The sequence below is a fragment of the Gorilla gorilla genome, chromosome 10, assembly GCF_029281585.2.
Source record: "Gorilla gorilla gorilla isolate KB3781 chromosome 10, NHGRI_mGorGor1-v2.1_pri, whole genome shotgun sequence".
Classification (NCBI taxonomy): Eukaryota; Metazoa; Chordata; class Mammalia; order Primates; family Hominidae; genus Gorilla; species Gorilla gorilla.
The window spans coordinates 91,318,703-91,326,232 of NC_073234.2; positions in this window are offsets into that span (position 1 = coordinate 91,318,703).

Sequence of the window (7,530 nt, forward strand, 5' to 3'; positions counted from 1 at the left end):
GCACATTCACAATATTATACAAGATCCTGACAATAGACTCAAGCCTCTTAAGCAATGCAAGGGACTACCATTGTAGACAATGTTTTTATAACACCAGAGACACTTGAGCCTATTCTTAACTTTCAATGACCTTTCCAACAGGACTTGTTCAAATTTAACCTAAGTCAACTTTCCATAGTATCTAGAAGAGATCCATGCAATCTTTATCTAGGCCTCTCTCCACACACTCTTTGAAGTTACATTATTTCTTAATCACTCTTCAGCCATTGGTAAATACACTGCCTTCTCCAAATCAAACAAAAAGTCTCCATGTTCTCCAACTAGTGGATGATGTCAGAAGAAAAATTGAAGGAAACGTTTATATTTATGCCACAAGTCAATACATTGTGACCTTCACTTTAGCTTTCAAGAAAAGCAAATCAGATAACCAGAAAAGGCGTAGTTTGTCAGAAGAATGTATTTCAAGAACTCAGTTATCAGTTTTGTCATTTTCTAATATCACAGGAGTGTAGTCATTATGTGCTCTGCAAATATAATTTGCCTTCTTTGCAATTGTTTCATTTTTCCATGCACAAAGCTTTGCATTTGAAAGTATCTTTGCACGATGTAGCAGACCCCTGTTAAAAAAGATTAGAAATTCTAAAGGCTAAAGGACATATCTTTTCCTCTTCTCTGAAAAATGCAGACTCAACATTAGAGAAGGGCCAGATGCGGTGGCTCACTTCTGTAATCCCAGCACTTTGGGAGGTTGAGGCGGGTGGATCACCTGAGGTCAAGAGTTCAAGACCAGCCTGGTCAACATGGCAAAACCTCATCTCTACTAAAAATACAAAAATTAGCCAGGTGTGGTGGCACACACCCGTAATTCCAGCTACTTGGGAGGCTGAGGCAGGAGAATTGCTTGAACCTTGGGGACAGAGGTTGCAGTGAGCCAAGATTATGTCACTTCACTTCAGCCTGGGTGACAAAGCAAAACTCCTTCCCAAAAAAAAAAAAAAAAAAAAAAATTAGAAAGGATTTGTATTTTGACATATGCAGTGCACATAAAACCAGAATAAGAACCTACCATGGATTCCTAGTACATAGTGTACCAAACCTGAACTCCCCCTGTAGTTTCACCTCACACAATCCATGATTTTATCTCACTACTTGCTGTCATGTAACCTCCCCTTTGAATGGGATGGCTTTTTCACTGTCCCTTACCCCACCTCCCTCCCTCAACTCCCTACCCTTCCCACCATATACTTATTCCTGCATGCATGCCTTTGCCCATTGTTTTCCACTCACCTAAAATACCCTCAACCCACAAGTAAATCCATAAATATATTAAATATAGGTGAAGATGCTGCACTTTCTACCTTATCTCTTCTAGATTTAGGCTTGCAAGGCTAAATTCCCCAGGCTTCTTTATCCTGAATGATAGCAACCACTGCTTTACTTGGCACTGTAATCAAATTAGCTAGGATTCGCAAATGAATGCTTGATTGAATTGGAAGAAACACTTTTTCTTCTCAGTCATGCTTTATATTGAGCTCTTTATTCAAGGGAAAAAAAATTAATTGCATAAGCATAGGTATCTTTTATGTGAAATGTCTGGGGTTTTTTATTGCAGTAAAATATATGTAATATCAAACTTACCATTTTAACCATGTCTAAGTGTCCCGTTCAGTGGCATTAAACACAATCAGGTTGTTGTGCAACCATCACCACCATCCATCTCTAGAACTTTGTCATCTTCCCAAACTGAAATTCTATACATTGAAAAGCAACTCCCCACTCTCCCCTGCCACCACGATTCTATTTCTGTCTCTAGGAATTTGACTACCGTAGGAACCTCACATAAGTGGAATCATACAATATTTGTCCTTTTGTGTCCGGCTTATTTCACTTGGCATAATGTCTTCAAGGTTCATCCCTGTTGTAGCATATGTCAGAACTTCATTTCTTCTTAAGGCTACATAATATTGTATTGTACGTATATATCACATTGTGTTCATCCATTCATCTGCTGATGGACATCTGGGTTGTTTCCACCTTTGAGCTATTGCAAATAATGCTGCTGTGAACATTGGCGTACAAATATCGATTCAAGTCCTTGCTTTCAATTCTTTTGTGTATATACCCAGAAATGGAATTGCTGGTTCATATGGTAATTTTTTTTTTTTTTTCGAGACAGAGTCTCACTCTGTCTCCCAGGCTGGAGCGCAGTGGCATGATCTTGGCTCACTACAACCTCCGCCTCCCGGGTTCGAACGATTCTCCTGCCTCAGCCTCCTTACTCACTGGGATTACAGGCGCACTCCACCACACCCAGCTAATTTTTTGTAGTTTTAGTAGAGAAGGGGTTTTTACCATGTTGGCCAGGCTGGTCTCGATCTCCTGACCTCAGGTGATCCACCCGCCTCAGCCTCCCAAAGTGCTGGCATTACAGGCATGACCCACCGCACCCAGCCTCATATGGTAATTCTATGTTTAATTTTTTGATGAACCATCATACGGTTTTTCACAGTGCTGCACTCTTACGTTCCTTCCATCGTGTGCATATAATTTTAAATTATAGCAAAAGATAAATATAAATGTAGATCCTCACTCATTGACACTTTACTGTTTTTAATCACTATTTAGGGCAGGTACAGTGGCTCACACCTGTAACCTCAGCACTTTGGGAGGCTGAGGCGGGTGGATCACCTGAGGTCAGGAGCTCGAGAGCAGCGTGGCCAATATGGTGAAACCCTGCCTCTACTAAAAGTAGAAAAATTAGCTGGGCATGGTAGCAGGCACCTGTAATCCCAGCTACTCGGGAGGGTGAGGCAGGAGAATCACTTGAACCCAGGAGGCAGAGGTTGCACTGAGCCAAGACCATGCCACTACACTCCAGCCTGGGCAACAAGAGCAGAACTCTGTGTTAAAAAAAAAAAAAAAAATTACTGTTTAGTTTCACTAGAATAGTACCAAGAGATGGTAAAAATACCACTCATCCTGAGCCTTTCCCAGAACTTTGGCGTTAAAGGGGCTCAGAGCACGTTAGCATCAAACACTTTTCTTGCATGCAGTCTTCTTTGAAGCAACTTTATCTGAGACAAAATTATCAAAGAAAAGGCTCATTTGCCCTTTGAAGATTCCTCTGAACAACTTTTGCTTCCCATCTCCCTCACAGCAAAGTAGAATTCCCATAATTTATTAAAACAAACAAAAAAATTTTCAGAAGTTTCCATAGCAGCTTGCTATTAAATGTTCATGAATAGGCTTTTTTTAAATCTGAAAGGTATTCTATTTCCCGCCTCCCACTATCTCCCACTCCAATCAATCTTGCATCTGCTAACAATTAATTGAATTTAGTTTTAAATACTAACCACATTAACTGCTTCTTATTCAGCTTTGGCACAGAAGTAGGATGTTACCAAAATCCCAGCTGGTAATCAGAAATTAACTTCTTAAACCACATGCAGCAAGACACTAAAATCATATAAAGGGAGTTTTCAAATATCTGCCTTGAGCACTTCCCATTTGTATTTCTCTCTCCTTTCACTCATATCTTGTATTATTTTAGGGCTATACCACAACATGTAGCACTTAATTCTATTCCATATTATTATTCCCTTGATTTGTGTATTGTCATTTGTCTTCCCAGCTATGGTGTAAACACTTTCAAAGCAGGTTCTGGATGTTATGTTTCTTTTTATTTCCTATCTGCATCATAACACAGCACTCACTTGTTGGTCCAAAGAACATACTTGTCTGGCTGATTGCTTGAGGTTCACAGTGGCTCACATTGTGAGTGCTCAATAAAACATTAAGCAAAATCATTCACTAACATGGCAGGAAAAAATTAAAAATTAAGAAAACGTTAAGCAACAATCTTTTTGTCCATAGGTTCAACTAAATCATCCTTGAGTTTCACACTTTATTCAAGTATCCTGACTCTCTAACTCCAGTATCTACGTGAGTGATCTAACCACACTCACAGTGACAAGGCAAGGACACAGGTGAAGCATGCTTCTTGCTCTTACACCTTAGGTGTGCTACATTTCTGAAATTATTTAAATACATTTCACCCTGTCTTGAAATCACCAGACAACAAGAAATCAACCAGCACATGGACAGCCAGGGAGATGGGAGACACTTAACAATGCAACCAGTAATTCTACAGAGGAGGCCCGGTTTTAGGTGAGGAATAAGCCATCAGCAAGTCCACTTTATAAGCAAGAAAAGCAGCGGCAAATGCCAATACACATATGACTTCAAGATCACAAAAGTGAATGGAAACTGTGTATACATTTCATGCACAATCTTTTTGCCCTCAATGTGGTGAAGCAGCTCATCATAAATGGAAAAAGAGTTCATCTTACAGCAAATAATGACAATGATAGTGACAACAGTGATCATAGCAACTACTGAACACTGAATTTGTACCAAGCAATTTGCTAAGTCACTTTCTTGCAACACCTATTTTATTGGCAGGGTTACTTAGATTAAATATCATGGCCGCTTACTTAGGAGTAGTCCTGGTATTAAATCCTAAATGTACTGGACTCCAAAGTCTGTGTCACATGTTTTATCCATTAAACTAAGCCAGAGGGTCACTGAGGATGTCCCCCAACTTTCCCTTTTCCCCCCAAAAAAGACTAGCACTTGTCTAATGCCCTTAAAAAATCTGGTTAGTGGCCTGGTATCTCGAGAATTTGTCCAAAGTACTATGAGAACATCGCCTACCCCCAAACCCCTCTTTTTTTAAAAATTTTGTTTAGATACAGGGTCTCACTCTATCACCCAGGCTGGAGGGCAGTGGTGTGATAATAGCTCACTGCAGCCTTCACCTCCTGGGCTCAAGCAATCCTCCCATATCAGCCTCCTGAGTAGCTGGGACCACAGGAGAGCACCACTGAGCCAGGCTAATTTTTAAATTTTTAGTAGAGACAAGGTCTCGCTATGTTTCCCAGACTGTCCTAATCCTACCATAACTATATAATTTACCATCTAAACTAGGTCTCTATTATGCAGGACAAATGTTAAACCAACTGAGTCAAGAGAAAAACAGGCATTAGCCACATTGTCCGAAGCAAAGTAAAATCTACCTACGTATTAGGTTTTTCCTCCTTAATCCAGCTATTTCTGATAGCAACACCATAAATTAAGTGGCCAATTATATTTGAAGTCTAAATAGCTAATGTAGTTCTTTAAAGCAAGGTCAATTGAACTATAATTTACACAATAAAAATTAACTTTATTTAAGTATACAGTTTATTAATTTGAACCATCATAAAGAGTTGTGTAACCACAACAATCAAGATATAGGATATCTCACCATAAAAGTGCCCTATATAGTTCACCCTCTCCCCACCCCATCTGTCCCTATAGTTTTGCGTTCCCCAAATGTTATATCAAAGTAATCAAATCATGTAGCTTTTGAGTTTGGTTTCTGTCAGTTAGCATAATGTGTCTGAGATGTATCCATGTGGTTGTAGTATCAGTAGTCCATTCCTTTCTATTGAGAAGTAGTGTGAATATACTACAAGTTGTTCATCTATTTCATTCACCAGTGGATAGACATTGGGCTGTCTTCCAATTTTCAGGGATTATGAATAAAGCTGATGTAAACATTCACACACAGGTTTCAGTGTGGGTATATGTCATTATTTCTCTTGTGTAAATATCTAGAAGTGGGAATTATGGGTTATATGGTAAGTGTACATTTAACGTATAAGAAACTGCCAACTATTTTTTCAAAGTGCCCTTCCTTTTTTGCATTCCACCACCAAAGTATGAGAATATCAGTAACTCCACATCCTTGCCAGCACTCCATGTTCTCAGTTTTTTTAAGCCATTCTAATAGGTATCACATCATGGTTTTAACTTTCCTTTTTTTTTTTTTTTTGAGACATAGTCTCTCTCTGTCACCCAGGTTGGAGTGCAGTGGTGCAATCTCGGCTCACTGCAACTTCCGCCTCCCAGGTTTAAGCAATTCTCCTGCCTCAGCCTCCCGAGTAGCTGGGATTACAGGCACATGCCACTGTGCCCAGCTAATTTTTTGTATTTTTAGTGGAGACAGGGTTTCACCATGCTGGCCAGGCTGGTCTCGAACTCCTGACCTCATGATCTGCCCACCTCATCCTCCCAAAGTGCTGGGATTACAGGAGTGAGCCACCATGCCCGGCCTAACTTTCTTTTTTTTAATGACTAATGATGTTGAATATCTTTTCACATGTTTGTTGGTCATCTGTGTATCTTTATTGATGAAATGTCCATTTAAATCTTTAGCCCATGTTTGGATGTTATTATTGCTTGTTCTATTTTTATTAAGTGGTTAGAGTCTGTCATATATTCTGGATAGCTAACATATTTTTTGAAGTTAAAAAATGTATGATTGCTATCTGTTTCACAATGGAAATATACTTAACACTAATGAACTTTACACTTAAAAATGGTTAAGATGGTAAATTTTATGTTATGTGTTTTTTACCCCAATTTTTTTTAAAGTGTATGATTGCTGAATTTTACTCTAGAAATCAGATTGCAACGTGTGCTTTTCCAGGAAATCATCCAAGAAGCCAACTGCTAATATTGCCTCGTACACCAGAATCCAATGTCTACAACTCTAGAAAGGCCAGAGAACCGGTCCCAGGCCCAGCCAAGATGAGTTATTCTTGGAGATCCAAGGATGATGAAGCACATGGGAAATTCTTGGTGAAAGGCATGGTGGGATATCCAAGATTATTACTGAAAGGCACTATGGGATATCCAAGATTGTTAGTGCAAGCTTGAGTGATATCCAAGATTCTTGGTGCCAGATACTGGGAGATATCCAAACATCTGTGAAATCCAGTCCTCTGCTTTCAAGAAGTTGCCTTCTAGCTGGGATAATAAGACACAGAAAATTAACAATACCAAGTTGCACAAAATTAGTGCTAAATGAATACTGCAGACATAGGAGTTCCAGACGTCCAGAGTAGCAACAAGGGCCCCAAGAGACTTTACAGAAACTCCAAAAGTGGACATGTTTGGGCAGCAGTAAATAGAAAAAAGTTTGCTGGAACTCGGGGGACTCTTACTAAGTGTCAAATAACCATATCTGAGAAAAGTATTTCCTACCTCATAAGGTTGTCATAATGACTAAATACATATAAAGTTCCTGTGGCTAGGACATAATAAATGCCCTCGGGGTTCTAGTTAGTATTTTATAATTTCTCCTGTAATGTACATATTATTATCTCAATTTAAACTTTTTATTTTGAACCAATTTTAGACTTACATAAAAGTCACAAAAATAGTATAGAGCATGTTCTTATATCCCTCACCCTGCTTCCTTTAATGTTAACATCTTACATAACCATGGTATAATGATCAAAGAGTAAATTAACATTGGTGCCAACATTATTAACTCAAAAGCAGACTGTATTAAAATTTCACCAGTTTTTCTGCTAATGTCCTTTTTCTGGTCCAAGATCCATCCAGAATCCTATATTGCATTTGTTGTTGCCTTAATTTCCTCCTGTGCCTGTTGCTCAGTCTTTCCTGTTTTTCCTGACCTTG